Source organism: Labeo rohita, chromosome 1, assembly GCF_022985175.1.
Source record: "Labeo rohita strain BAU-BD-2019 chromosome 1, IGBB_LRoh.1.0, whole genome shotgun sequence".
In the NCBI taxonomy this organism is placed as follows: domain Eukaryota; kingdom Metazoa; phylum Chordata; class Actinopteri; order Cypriniformes; family Cyprinidae; genus Labeo; species Labeo rohita.
In genome coordinates, this window is record NC_066869.1 from 46,704,406 (window position 1) to 46,721,025 (window position 16,620).

The window sequence follows — 16,620 nt, forward strand, 5'->3', positions numbered from 1 at the left end:
GTGATGCTGCAGCACTTCTCATATGAAGGGCAAAGTGCTGTTTTTCTGATTCAAGTCATGTGAAAAGGACTAAAGTGACCATTAATTAGTCAGTTACGGTACTGAGTTCGTATTCATATAATTATCCGCAGGGCGTAACATTCGGTACACTGCCTACTCAGCCTACTGCCTACTTCATACTGCGCTGGTTTATACAGTACAATCCACTAGTGTACCTTGCATAGCGAAGCCACATATCTCTTTCTCCTGGCACATTTTGTCTTGTGTGTGAAGTTAAGCCTGGCTTTGAACCAAATATTTGTGCTGATAAGTCGTTTTCAGAAGTAAAAAGCTCACTTTTCTACCTCAGAAGCAATTGTTCTGCAAGGCGAGCTAATACATGTCAAGAACAGGGCAGCCCTTGGTATTTCTGCAGGCCTGCTGAAGTTATTATGCGAAAGAAGACCTCATTCTTCGCCTGAAGTTCACAGCGCATTAGGTTGTGTAGTTTAATGCAGTGTGGAAATTTATAGCACCGAACAGGGCAGAACAATATAGCACACACTGTGCGGATGTTATTCAAAGCATGACCTGATGTAGCTTATGTTTGCAACAATTCGCTTGGCATTGCATGTCATGCTTTGTTAGATGTGTACAGAGATAGCTGAACTGCTCGGGTTTACGGGGCGTTTGTCTTTTACAGGTACAGACATATGAAGCCTATAAAAAAGTCAATGCAATACTGAAGCTTGTTTATGGATATTGTAAGAGTGCAGGTGTCCAATCTGACCTCGATTTCAGTTTTTATTGGCATGGATCTTGCGCATATGGTACACTGAACTACACTGAAGCTATTTTAGGTAAAAAATTACAACTGACAGTGATGGCATTAGAACCGATTAGATACATTTACAGGAAATTTATTTTAAAACAAAGTGCAGCATCTGTGTGCAAATACAGCAATTGCTTATTGAATCAATTAATTTACATTAATGATTTGAATGAACCAATTCACTGAAATTAACTGAACTTTCAAAATGATGAGTATAGTATAGTGTGATTGTTTTTAAACTTATTTTACCTGGAGTTGTGTTGCAATACATTATTAAAAAAAAAAAAAAAAAAAAGGAAAAAAAAACATGTCTGCATTTAGCCACAAAAGAAAGTGGTTTATAAACCACTAATGAACAAGAGTTCAAGATCCCCCTTACTAAAAGAGAAAAACAATGTGTTTGTCATTCTGTGTTGCTCATTATACTTTGGATAAAAGATTTATGTTTCAAATACTTGCGGTTGTTTTGAGCTCCCTCAAAGAATCCTAAAACAAAATAAATAAATATTAAGTTTTTAGCATTGATAATAAGAAATGTTTCTTGAGCCGCAAATCAGCATATTAGAATGATTCCCGAAGGATCGTGTAACACTGAAGATTGGATCCCTGAAATAAATTATACAAACAACAAAAACAGTTTACAATATTACTGTTTTTACAGTATTTTGATAAATAAATGCAATCTATGTGAGCTTAAGACACTTCTTTTAAAAACATTACAAGTTTCACTGACCCCAAATTTACTCTGTGTTATTCAATAAAACTTGCACTGGAATAAATACCCCTTGTCTTATTAAAGTGTCTTCATGAGAATTGGTAAGTGCAGACATATTATTGCCAAATAACTTCATTAAAAATGTTCCTCCCTTGTGCTTGGCATCTGTGAGTTTCAAAGTTCATTTTGTATTGCAGAAATCATCACATTGTACTTTCTCAGACAAACATACCAAATTGCGCACGTTCATATTCTGTTTTCCCCAGACCCGTCGAGTCATTAAGCAGACGCTCGCTCTCAGGAGAACTTGGTGATAATTGAAGCAGGTGGGAGCAAAAACAGTTGGAAATGTCAATCACTGTTCAGTTAGTACAACTGTCTCTGTTATTTTGGTAATCTGCCTCCAAGAGTAGTTCAAATATTGAAGAAAATTATCCGGTGTCATTTTGAGTTCACTGCTTTTTCCCCCATTAGCCTCGAGGGAGCCTGCTAGTACGCAGCAGATCTGATTTATTGTGAATCACGGGTGTCAGATTGGGTTTAGTTGGAGATATCCTAAGTGGCTACGTTCACACAGTCAGTGTTTTGGATTGAAAACCATATTTACTAACAGGTGTGACACTCGTTCTATTCGTATGACGCTTACAAGTGCCACTCAAAAGATCCAAAAGGTCTGATGACGTATTTTCACAATGACGTACTACTCATCTTGTTGCTGTGTATGTGGGCCTTCCACTCTGTTCTGGTTAGATCCAGTTTGCTTTCTTGTCTCAACAGCCTTCATCTCTCAAAAAAACGAGACTACTGGGTTTCTTTTTAGCCTTTTTTGAAACCAAAATTTGACTTTGGAAATGAAAGTGTAGTCGATACTCCAGAAACTGTGATTTCCATTTGTTTTTCAACTGTGCTAGATGTGAGATCATAAGAAAGCGCTTTCTAGTACAAAATTTAGCTTCACAAGTAATGAACGATATTAAGCATAACAATTTGCATTAATCCTTGTGATGCGCTGAAACTTTGGTGTTCTCTGTCAAAAATGACCAGAATTTTACAAAATACTTATAAAAACAGTATTTGCGGATAACGTTGGCAATGTTCACTTTAAAATTTGCATGTATTTTTTGGTAAGCCAGTCATTTTTGACTGGGAACACCACAAGTGTAACAAGGTGGGGGGAAGAAAATCCTGTAAAAAGTACAAATATGATCCAGTTTTTGGGGGAAAGGTGTTATAACCTGTGCTGTGTGAACAAAGTCAGTAGGTTTTAGTCCAATTTAATTGCATTAACTACATTTTCTGGAAAAAAAAATACTCCCCAGGTCAAAATGACACAACATGTTTTAATTGCTCTTTTGCACAGCTGCATCTCTAAAAGTGTAGATGCATTATTTGATTTCCCTTCCCATTGATCCCTATGAGACTCTCACAGAGGTTGGCACGCAGGCGTGCATGTTTAAATGCTTCTCCCTTCTCTCTGACCTAACAAGCATGACTCCATGTGCTTGGGTCCCCACAGCTGTGGTCAATCTGCTAACAGGCAATTTGAGTTCCTGATCCTGTGGTGCAAATTAAGGATGCTTATTGGATTCCTCGTGTCAATCCGTGCTCAGCATTTGCCACCAGAATGGAGACCAATGGTGCATTCACGCTTGGCCCCGCACGACTTTCTTGAAGAGGCAGTGAAACATTTGCATGTCTTTGACAAGTTGCATCTTGGGGAATTGAAAGTTTCACAACTAAATGCCCATTTACACCAAGAACAATAACTATAAAAATAACTATAACTAATGATATTAGCATCTACATCAATGCATGATACTGCTCTGTTTATTATAAGTGCACTCCTGCCTTTTTGTCATCTGTCGCTTTAAATGCTTGTGTGGATTCTAATTGGCTGCCAGTGGTTTTATCATTAATCAGATGCGGTAAATAAAAGTTTTAAAAGTGATTCCGATGATCTTTTTGGCACTGATATTTATTTAACCTCCAGAGAAAATGCCTACATATATGATAGAGTGAAGTTTAAATGAAATGTTTTTTTTGTTGCACTTTAGTCCAGGTCAGTCCTGAGAATTTGCATGCTTGCAAAGGTCTCTGATTCTTCTTGACTGCAGCACTAATTAGTACATCCTGTTACTTTTAGCATTTCACTTTTCCTTCCAAGTACATGCTGTTTTGCGTATTGCTGATCGCTGGCATTTTAGTGCTTTGAAACGCCCACTGTGGCCAAAATATAGATCCCAGATGCTCATCAGTTCAGGTCAATAGTCTTGTACAGCACTGTAACAGATAGTTTCCTCTCATAGCTTTACATTTGGATGAACCTCTTCAAAAGCATGATAAAGATGGTTATGTTTAACAAGGCTTATTAAATGAGAGCCGACAAACACACAGAGGTTAGAGGTCCTAATTGTGTCATATTGAATTGCTGTCCCCCCCAGGGTTGATTACAAATTATATTGTGGAACATTATCAACACTGGGGGATCGATAGTTATCAAATTAAGTTGTCACCTCTTCATGGACTCTTTGATGTGCCTCATAAATGGTGGACTGTTTTGTGCTGTTATTGTCTTGCTGAGTTATATCTTAGAGGATCAGTTAATTCAGAACAATCAGAGAAATCTTAGTGGCCATTTAGCTGTCATTATAAATGAGTTTGATTTCAATTTGCTTGAGAAATTTGGTCATAATCTCATTATAGCCATAAAGGCTGTCTCCTCTAAAACAGATCATAGATGTTGTACTTTGAAAAGTTGTACGTACTGCGCGGCTTTTAAACCCACTCCAGGAGTGCTTATTTGAATAAATTAACTGAACTCCCAGTATGGTGTGAATAACATTAAAATGATGCATTTCAATCAGTTAAAATAAAAATTGCCCTGAGGGCCATTCTCAAATGACCTTGAGCAAGCACAGCTTAAACTTTAATTAGTCCAAAAGACGCAGTAATCTACAAAAAAATAAATTAATTTGCTTTTATACTTTATGGATTTAGTTACTCCTGAGTTTTCTGATGAATGCATACAAATAAATATTGCATTTATAGCTATATAGCTGCTATATTTATTATAATTATATAAATGGAAGTTTTAAGTAATTCTTAAAAAAAAATGAAAATGAACTATTTAAATTCACACTTAATCTTATGATTAAATTCATGGTTTTGTTTCTTATTTTAAACCCATATATGTATATGTTCTTATTAATTCGTAATACTGTATAATGCCTACTCGGTGTTCTATGCTAATGTCTTTATGCATTTATCTTTGTTTAGACATTCTCAACAAATATTTATATAAATGAATGATATGGTTAATTCCTTTTCATACCATTTAATTAATTAAACATTTTATTACATTTATTATTTCTAATTATAATTTATTTACAAATTGTGAGATATGCAAGGCTATGTATTTGTAAGCTAAACGATTAAATTATAAAACAAAGAATATTATAATTAAATTATATTTATTTAATATAATTGAAATAACATATTATTGTGACTCTATATCTAATAATACAATTTTGTTTTTGCTTTGTTTTTTTTGTTTGTTTTTTGTTTTTTGTTGTTGTTTTTATCAATTAATTTTAGTTGGAGGTAATCACAGAAACATGCTTCCAAAGTGTAATCGCCCCAGCTTGTGTTTTCACACTACTGAAAACTAAAATTAAGTTCCCTCTCCAACATGGTCATATAGATAACATATGATTTGTTTTTATCATGCATGAGCCAGAAAGAAAGAGAGAAGGGGGTGAGATCAAAACAGCATAATTTGTGACGGCCACCAAATGAGTCTCTCAAACCCTTGAGCCGATCCACAATGTGCTGGACTTAAAAGTGTAGCCAGTGTTTTCCAACCTTTCAACATCAGTGAACACAGATAATTAGTGTCACAGCTGGCGCACTGGCCCTGTTTGATGATGCAATAAGATAAACGGCCAAAGATTTATTTGCCAGTGCTGCCTTGGGAATCATTGCTATCATGTTATCCAATCATCTTGTGCCTTTTCAAAGATCTCTGCAGGGGATGCCCATGATAAGACCATCTCATTAAACCCAGAGCGACCATATCAGACCTCTACATGTCTTAGTACCAAGCCCCTGAACAAAAGTGCTTCTCATATTCTTCCATCTTTCATGCTCATTCGGCCATCATACAAACAGAACAAGGCACGCATGCTTTTGAAAGTTAGTGCTATACAGTGAAACTTTTCTTCTGTGTGCAGTGACACGTGCCATGAACATCAGTTGTGATGCTAAGCATGAGAAAGCTTTAGCATGCGTATAGTTGCGTCAATTTGTGACACATGTGAGCAGCCCTATATTTATCTGTTAGAAGTGGCTCTCTACATTTGGGATTTGTGATGCATATATAAAGACATTTCGTGTGGATTTGTGTAGAAAGAATCCTGAAGCAGTGGCATAGAAAGGTCCTGCAATGTTGGCGCTGTGGGGGGCCCCGAACAGTAGGGGGGCCTCCAAGTGTTGAATTTAAAAGAGCACATATTAAAATTAATCTACAATTCAGAGAAACTTCGCTGAGGGTACACTCTTTGGAAAGTATATATTGAAACGAGGAGAAAATACATCAAACCCTATGAAACAAGGCAGCAAACAAACAGAAATATCCTAGCGGTGTATACAGATCTCCACAGTGTTGCTTCCAAACAACCTTGCTGCAATTGAAGGAAAGAAAAGCTTGGTAACCTGACTAATGTTGTCAGATGAATCAGTTGTGTAACATGAAATATAGTATTTAATGACAAACTTTTTGTACACAAAGTCAAATCAAGTTGCATTTCATCAATAGAAATATAAATTCATCACATCATTTCATGCAACTGATCCCCAAAATCTCTAACATAATATTCAAATATTGAACATTTCAAGGACAAAATGCATTTTGAGATATTTTGAATGCACAACAATATTATCTTACTCATGTGCAGTTGTAGACAAAATGCATTTCGTGATCCACAAAATCCCTTTCATACTATTCAAATACGGAGCATTTCATGGACAAAAGTTAGATGCATTTTGTTTTCTATTATCCACAAAATGAAATGTATATTCACCCTTATGTGCATGAAATGGAAGGAACTTGAAGTCTGTGTTACTTTCGTCTGTGTTCAAAATGCAGATTAAATTACAGGCTTTGCCTTGCAAGCCTTCACAAAATCTGACGTCTGTGCTTGGATATTAAAAGTAAAACTACAACTGTTTTAAAAACTAAACTTCGGAGACAGGTTTATTTTGTTTGTATAAGATCTTTACAGCAGATTGCATAAAAACAATGATGGAGGGCAGATCAGGTGAATTCTGACGTAAACAATGCATAATACATCATTTGTCCAATTTAATGCTTTGGGGGACAAAAAAAATGCAGTACTATGTGTAGTGATATGTAGCTATCTAGAAGTGCTAAGTTTTTCAAGAGAACGCTCGTCTTTAACAATTTACCCAAGTTTGACAAATTGGATTCATCTTGCAGACGCTAATACATGTATGAAGTCTTGTCTTAATTTTATATGTTTGACACAAAGTACTATATTTCTGTTGCTGAAGCGTCATAAAACAAAGAGCGGATATTGACGTTTAACCGATACCTGCATTTTGTGTTTCAAAAGTTAGTCAGGTTTTTTTTGTTTTGTTTTTTTTTTTTTTTGGCTGCTGACAAAGAAATAGCTTATGTGTCTCTGTCCAAAACAGCACAACTGGTTTGCTTGCACATGTCCGTGAAGTCCATGAGACTGAGGGTACTAGTTGTCCTGCTCACGTGTCCACTATGCAGCTTCATTGCTTCCTTTAGCAAAGCCTCCCCACACGGAAATAACCTATATAAACATATATGTTTTAATATAGGTTTTGATATAGGTTTTTAATATATGTGACATATATAATGTCACATATATTAAATGTGATTTGGCAATGACACTTATCTGAAACCAAATAAGTATAAATAAGTAACAAAAGAACAGTTTCTGCTTGAGCCTGTGTGGTCAGCTTTGCTAGACAGACACGTTTTAAAGCCATTTATAGATTGCACAAAGAAGAGCAACAGGATATGGAACTAGCATGCTGTGCAATGTCCTCTCACAACCCTACTTCATTATAATGTCTGAGTTGTTCGCTTTCACCTTGCTTTCTTCATAGCTGTTCAGAATTGTAAGACAAACGTAACAAAACCAGCATTCCCTGTAGAGGGCTAACAGCTCTTCAGGTTTCCATGCTTGGCAAAACTAATAAGGTATTAGATAAATTCACAGTATCCCCCCATTCATGACTTGATCATACTTGCAGATACAAATTGAAACAGGACTCTCTCACACGAGTCGATAATATTTTCCAGGCGCAGTACAAATGAAGCAATAAACCAGAGATAATCAGCTTCTGTCATTCACTGCCTCTCAGTTCCACGTGCTTCATCACGGACGTCAAGAGCTTAATAAGCTAATCACAAGATGTGACGTAAACATGACATGCACGTATGAAAATGCAGTGCTACTGTAGCTTGGAAAATCTATTCCTGAGACGTGGGCTTGCAGTTGTTCCAAAAAATAAACCTACTTGAATGTCAAAATGCATCTCATTTCCTTCCGGCAAGATTTATGATCAAACACCAATGAGCGACGTTCTTCTGAGAAACCACTGCAGCTACACAACATATGTAAGAATAAGCCTCTTAAAGAGATATACGTACGCTGAGGTCTTATTAAGTGATGCTGCTGTTGTGGTAATTATGTGCTCTACTTTCAAAGATGCCTTTAAGTGCTTGATTAGCCTGTTCTCATTTTTCATTCATAATTATGTGCACGCAAATTGGTGCACAGAAATTTGTAAGGATGTACTGCATGAGGATGAGTTACAATAATCATGATATGTGAGGTTGAGCAGTAGTGCTTTAATTTGCATAATTTACCCATGCAAAATGTACATTCGTTTTTTAAAAACTTTTAAAACACTCTTATTGCTTAAAGTTGAAGTATGTAATTACTGCACCAAACAGAACTGCAATGTTTTTGTTTTTGTTTTTACTCACTTTAAACAGGGATGGGGGGGGGGATAAATAAATAAATAAAATAAACATTAAAAAACAACATTACATAATTTATTGTGATAAAGTATTACGAGCATGGGGCCAGTACGTTTTATTTATTTATTTATTTATTTATTTTTGTGAAGCATGAATTAAATTGATCAAACATGACACTAAAGACATGTATAATGTTACAAAAGATTTCTATTTGAACTGTTTTCAACATTGATAATAATAAGAATGTTTCTTAGGCAGCAAATCAGCAAATTGCAATGAGTTCTGAAGGATCATGTGACTCTGAAGACTGGAGTAATGATGCTCAAAATCCAGCTTTGCATTACAGGAATAAATTACATTTTAAAGTATATTCAAATAGAACATTTTATTTTATTTTTGTTTTGTTTTTTTAATTGTAATAATATTTCACAATTTGACTAATTTTACTGTATCTTTGATCATATAAATGCAGCCTTGGTGAGTATAAAACTCTTCTTTCAAAAACATTTAAAACATCTTACCAACCCCAAACTTTTAATCAAAAGATACTGAAAAAAATACTGAAATAACTTGGAAAAAAAAAATAAAAAATTGAAAAAAAAAACGTTTTGAAAGGATAACGAATAAAAACATCAAAAACAAACAAGACAGAAATGATCAACTGAACTCAAATGGGTAAAATGCGACTCACAGACATTTATATTAAAGTCTCCTTTTTGCCAACCAAAATAATGATCTGGGAGAGTTGCTCAGTTCATTGTGGTGAAGTTGTTTGGATGTGTATGTCAGCTGTATTCTTCATATGAGGTTAAAACAGACAATGATTTTGCCCTTAGGGCACAAGTCATTGTATAATATAAGTATAGGTAGTTCACTACCTACTGTATGTCTGCCGGCACTGATCGACTGTCCTACCGAACCCTGTGAGCTCAACTAATAGGGACCTTTGGGCTTCTCAATGAGTCGGCAACTGCTGTCTTGGGTAACGAGTTAAAAAAAAATACTCGAAAATCATGAATGCTTTAAGGGCAAAGTATGCATTTCAAACGAGGGGTGAGGAAATTAAGATCCGCTCAACCGCCTGCAGATGGTCTCCTACAATAATAATGATAAAAAAAAAAAAAAAAAAATTCTTCTGTAGCGTAACCACTGGGATCCCAGGCACCGTAATTAGGCTTTCAATTAATTCAAACATGCTCGGAAAAAACCATCAAGTACCCTCGCATGCGTGTCAAACGTGCCCCCTCTAATTGGTCTTTTATGAAGTTGTAGGCAAATCCTTGAACGACCAGAACTAACACAAGTTCTCCTGAGTTTTTAGCGAAGTGAACGCATTATATAAACCCGGTGTCGAGCAAAAGCACTATTATTTGGTGTTTCTGCTAGAGCCTCCCACATGCATCACATTGATCCATCTCGTGAGTCATTATCGAAATCACTTTAGCTGGCTTTTTTGACAAGCCTCAGTGATTGGCGCTAATGAACGCAGCACATCGGAGATAAATCAAAGACAGAAAAGGCTGGTTTTATGGGGTGTAGAGGATGCTGCCTGGACGTTAGCGATGGGTTTGGAGATGGAATACCTCATTTGAATCTCTAAATGATGGTATGATAGGGGGAGTTGCATTAGTCAGGTTTAATGCTTTCGTCATGGTCTATTGTGCATATCTGATTTTAAGCCATAAGGTATTAGATGTGCTGGAACCGTGCAGACAATGTCATGTTGACTGTTATCCAGCTCGCAGCTGTGTTCTACTAATGTTTATTAGTGGTGTTTCTTAGAGTTGCTACCTACTGATCATACTTAAAGGGATAGTTCATCTAAATATAAAAATTCTGTCATCATTACTCACCCTCATGTCGCTGCAAACCCGTAAGACCTTCATTCATCTTCGGAACACAAATTAAGATATCTTTGATGAAATCCGAGACCTTTCTTACCCTGCATAGACGGCAACGCAACTACCACATCCAGGGCCTAGACAGGTAGTAAGGACACAAATAATCCATGTGACATTAGTGGTTCAACCATAACGTTATGAAGCTATCATCTTAATTTGTGTTCAGAAAATGAACAAAGGTCTAACGGGTTTGGAACGACATGAGGGTGAGACAGAATTTTCATTTTTGGGTGAGCTATCCCTTTAAGTTTAGTGTTTTTAATTGTTGCATCTTCCTCCCACAAAATACTCTTACAGCCTATCAACAATCTAGCACACCACAGAAACTGCATATTTACATTATAACAGTTTGATTGAACAACACCCAGAGCACCATCCAGATTACCCTAGCAATGTAATCTAGAATAGTAATGTGCAAACAAATAAGACAACACTGTTGCAACCACCCAGAACAGCCTAGTGGCCTCATAGCAATGTGTTAATCACTCCGAAAGCTATATCCACCTGACACAATATTATAGCCATTTTGCATGGGCAATCACCATTCACGTTTTCTTTGGAAAATGAAATATAAAATCTAGCTTTTCCTATTGTTATTCAGAAGTTTTTTTCTTTATTGGTAATTTTAATCGCTTTGGGGGAACAGAAGTATGTAAATGTATTTTATAAGAGCAAACGGAACCCAATATCTAAACTATTTACTTTTTTTATTTTTATTTTTTTTCTAAAAGTGTGCTGTGATCACAGAGTATGGACCAATTTTAATACATGTTCTATGTGCCTACAGCAAAATGTATAAACAGGCATTGGCAAGTTCGATTGAGTCTTTGATGGATTGGATCCAGGACTCTTGTGTTATCCTGGTATTCTATACTGTCAGTAAGGTTTATACGCTGTAGTTACCACTCTTGCATGCGTCATTAGTCGTATAACTCTCTGACTTCAGGTCTCAGCAGATTGTTCACATCTGCTGCTGCCTGCCTTACGTCTACCAGGACATATGATTTATTACTTAATGTAAATTTCATTTTGTGTTTCGTCCCTACACCATCAATATTACAGCAGCCTGTACACAAAAGCCAGCGGAAGTTCAAACATTTGTTCGTGTGGTGACACGGCAGTTTTTAACAAACTTATATTTTCAGTCAAGTGGGAAAGCCGTGCCAGCCATCGTGAGCAGCAGACTCAGTGACGCACTTGCAGATACTGTAGGGCTCCAAAGCTACTCTCTGTGTTGAAACGGCAGTCCTGCAGAATTTTGTTCCAAACTTGTCTGTAGCTTTCGAGTAACCCTTAGACTTTGATTAGCTTGTTCAGATGTGTTTGATTAGAGTTGGAGCTGAACTCTGCAGGACTATAGTTCTCAAAGACTGAAGTTCACCACCCAGATATAGACTGTTTTGTTTTGGATGCTGGTTGCAGTGTTTCTTACCTAGCCTAACCAGTAAGATTCAGTAGGAAGTCTTTTGATCTATCTATCTATCTATCTATCTATCTATCTGTTGCACAATAATATGTAGAACTGAGTCTGCAGGGTATTAAAATCAGAACCATCCCATCGTTAAGAAGTGAAGTGCTTCATTATCATTCTCCTTGCTGTCAACTTGAAGGTGACACCACGGTTCATACTACGTGCTTCGCTTCACTGCTGGGCTCATATTGGTTTATATATTGGTTGTACGGCTTTGGCTTTGAGGAAAGAAATTTTCAACATATTTACAAGGTCTCTTGATCAAAGCACCTCAACGCAAAACATGTAGCATTTTTACTAATGTGGCGGTATCAGTTTCCTCGCAGAGAAAGTGGTTGCACCCAACAGGGCTGTGACAATTAAAGTAACCAGGACAGCTTCAGCCTGCTAGTTAACTCTGCGGTTGCTATGGGGGTGAAGCCTGCAGTAGCTATTCCATGAGGCTTGCTAATAATTTAATCATCATCTTGACTAGCTAACAACTGTTGATTGATGGTACGTGGCACATGCGGACTCTTCATTAGACGTGCTGCGTAGGAGGTTCAACCGTTGTGTGTCGACAAAGCAAAGTCAAACTAGCTCACAGTGCCAATCAGTATTACCTGGCAGCTCATGGGAAGACAGAGAAGATAAAGAACACCTGAATTAGCTGCCACAGCAGTTAGAGGCGCAGCTGCATTGTGGGAAACTCCAAGCTGCTGCTGTGAATTACATCTCTGAGAGCTGATGCACGCCAACATTAATTTAAAAAACGTAACCTCCCAGCTTTTATTTTTGCACACTCAGCTGCATAACACACATATTATGAAAAACATGCACACTGTGTATGTTAGTCAAAACAATTATAGTGTCGTTCTATCAAGAAGGCCTGAAAAGCATCATAAACTTAATTGATGGGAAGCTTTCTGTTCAGATAAAATCTCACCTTGCATGCCTTTCTAAACATCTCCATGAAAAAAAAATATAGGTATGAAGGAATGCAACTTGCAATCTGTCCTTAATTCATCAGCTTTTGCCCACAGGTATTTATACTGATCGTCTTAAACTGTTGTTTGAATACTTATAGTTTAAAGAAACTATATGGTTCTTTATGATTATGTAAATCTTGATTAATTAGTAGTTTGAAGAAAATAACTGGCTGGTTGTTAGAAAGTTGCTAGGTAGTTGTTAGAATATACTGGCTTGTTAGGGAGTTGCTAGGTAGTTTCTAAGATGTTCTGTGTTGTGTTTAGGGTGTTGCCTGGAAATGTCTAGAGTGTGCTTGGTGTTAGAAAGTTCTAGGTGTCCAGGCTGGTCTCTAAGACATTACTAGGCAGTTGTTATGATATCCTGGCTTGTTAATAGGTAGTTGCTAGGCAGTTTCTAAGGTGTTCTACGTTGTTTCTAGGTTGCTGTTTGAAATTTCCAAGAGTGTGCTTGGTGTTAGAAAGTTCTATGTGTCTAAACTGGTCTCCAGACATTACTAGGCTGTTGTTATGATATCCTGGCTTGTTACTAGTGAGTTGCTAGGCAGTTTCTAGTGTGTTCTGGGTTGTTTCTAGAATGTTGCTTGACATTTGCTATAGTGTTCTAGGTGTTTCGATGTTGTGGTGCTCTGGCTGGATGTTAGAAAGTTGCTATGCTGTTGTTAGGACATCCTGATTTGTTACTAGGGACTTGCTAGGCAGTTTCTAAGATGTGCTATGTTGTTTCTCGGGTGTTGCCTAGAATTGTCTAGAGTGTGCTTGATATTAGAAAGTTCTAGGTGTCCAGGCTGGTCTATAGAACATTACTAGGCAGTTGTTATGATATCATGGCTTGTTACTAGGGAGTTGCCAGGCAGTTTCTAAGGTGTTTTATGTTGTTTCTAGGGTGCTGCTTGAAATTTCCTAGAATGTGCTTGGTGTTAGAAAGTTCTAGGTGTCCAGGGTGGTCTCTAGGACATTACTAGGCAGTTGTTATGATATCCTGACTTGTTACTATGGGGTTGCTAGGCAGTTTCTAGTGTGTTCTGGGCTGTTTATAGAATGTTTCTTGACTTTTGCTAGAATATTATTGCTGTTTGGAAGCCATGGTGCTTTGGCTGTTTGTCAGAAAGTTGCTCCTGGCATATTACTAGGGGGTTGCTAGGCAGTTTTTAGGGTATTTTTTATAGTGTTCTTGGTGTTTGGAAGTTAATGTGTTCTGGCTGATTGTTTGGAGTCTGCTAGGCAGTACAGTAAGTAGGTTTTTCTAGGATGTGTCTAAGGTGTTCTGGCTGGTTGCTTAGGGCAATGCCATGCATTCTCTAGGTTGTTCTTGATTGTTGGGGTTTAGTGGAAGTAGCTTGAAATCTCAGTGAAGAGTATGGAGTAGATTTGGGGGATTTTCTTTGTCAAGGTATTATAATAATGTGCTGCATTGTAATAATTTCTTTGTGAATATATCACTCTGCCTTTACTGTGTCAAATAACATTTATTTTTTATTTATTTATTTATTCAAATTCAATAGCTGCATGTTATCTACAGGTTTTAACCACTTTAACATATCTTGTACAAAATTTGTTCAGATTAAATTCTGTTGAATACAGAGTTGCTGTGCTGCACTCCAGGAAGAGACATGTAAGGCTAAAAATTACAGCTGTATTATAGCTCACCTCCCTTCACACTTTAAAACTCAATTATAAGTTTACAAGGAAAACAAGTGGCTTGTCTCTTTTCAGTTGTCTGGCTTAAATTAGTTGTTTGACTTGTGCGCAGTGTGTGCTACATTCTGTTTCTCAGATTTCACACTGTATTACTTCTGCCTTTACTATGCTTTTGCATACACAGCCACGCAGCAGAATTTCCCAGAATGTGTCCAATACAGAGGCTGAGTTCAGATTTATTTTATGAAAACTATGCGTACTGTGAGAATATGTTGTTAGTTTTTCTGTGTACTGATATACACACGTCTGCAACACAAACAAATGCAAGACAATGAAAGGAAGCAATGCTGCAGTCAAATTAATAGCATAAGGATTACAGATGCATGAAATTTACTTCAAAATAAATCACAAGGATATTTAAACAACAGTAACATTTACTAGGTAATTTGAGGCAGTGTTTATTTATATAAGTTAGTTCGTAAATTAAAATAAATTATGTATTTTATCATGAAACCTAAGTGTGCGCTATGTAGTAACATCTAAATTAACTGTTTTTATTAAAAAAAAAAAAAAAAAAAAAACTATAATACTATTTGATATTTGCATAGAACTGAAGTAACCTGACTACAAATAGATTAAAACAGATGGAAGCCATTTTCAAGGCACAGATTGGGTAGAAATAACTCCTTAAGGTAACTGCTTTTGACAGTATCCAAAACTAGTGCAGACATTTGGCAATGCCAGTAAAACTAAGACATGGCATTAAGTAAGGTTTGTATAGTTGTGTGTTGTAGTATCAGTGTCTATAATGATTACGATGAGCATATGGAATGATCATTTTAATTTTAGCTTTTGCTGATCAGTTTGCAGACAGATAAATTAAACCATGACAGAAATGATACTGTCATTATTGTTTATGTCAAAGACCCGCTCTGAGCCCAGCCGCAGACATTTGATTCAGTACCATATGTTTAAGTTGAGCATCAGTGATGGGCTGAGATGCAACTTTCAGATTTCAAATTCATCAACACTGTGAGATACTGCACCTTCCTTCACAGCAGTTGCTTGTATTTTCCAAAATATACATATAATTTTTCGATACATGCATAGAGGACTGTTTTCACATCACTCATGCAACAGTGATCTCTTGTATGCAACGAGTAAACCCCAAAAAACTCACTTAATGAGACACAAAGGGCTTTACCCCGCCGTCGAGAATGCATCATGCATGTTAAGCAGCTCCTTTGATGATCTCACTACTGGATTTTTTCTCTTCCTCTTTATTTTCTGTCCTCCCCAACTCTTCCCAACTCTCTTGGCTGCCACTAAAAAAACTCGACCAGTTTCTTTTTCTCACATCACTCATTCCAGAAGCAGAGTGTTATGCGTTGATTAGAGTGTTGCCGATTTACAAGATTACGCAGACAATTAACTAAGCCATTGATCTGTGCTTAATCACACAAGTGTTTCTGTTCCATCCTTCTTTATTTTACACATCCCCGACAGGACCACCTAAATCATTTGTGCACACAGTTTTGAAGGGACATTTCTTGGAGGAAAGCTAGCTGATGGATAAATCTAAATATGCATATGTAAATGCACTAGCCTTGTATTTATTATTTGTAATGCCAAGGTCATGGGTTTGAATCCCAGAGAATGCACGTACTGATTAAACGTATACTTTGATTTCCCTGTCAAATGAATAAATGTAAAAGTAGACGTACTGTGCAATGCATGCTGCGAGAATGGCAGGTTTGGAGACAGATGCTCTTGAGATGACCACTGTCTTCCAACCTGTTAATGAGAACATCTGCATATGGCGGACCGTTCGAGTCAACAGGAAGCCACAGATGGATGTTCTTCCTGTGGTGCAGAAAGCTGCTGAATGAGTTACAGATGCATATACGTAACAGTTAAGACTCATGTGTCACGCTGGTCTGATTACTGTGCATTTTTATGGAACGTGAGACGTTTCTATTCATTTTTGCTGCAATGAAATTGCACTGTTCATTATCTTCTTTTAATCATATACTCACTAACTGCATGTGGAAGTGCTGAATAAAACATTCACAAGACAGAC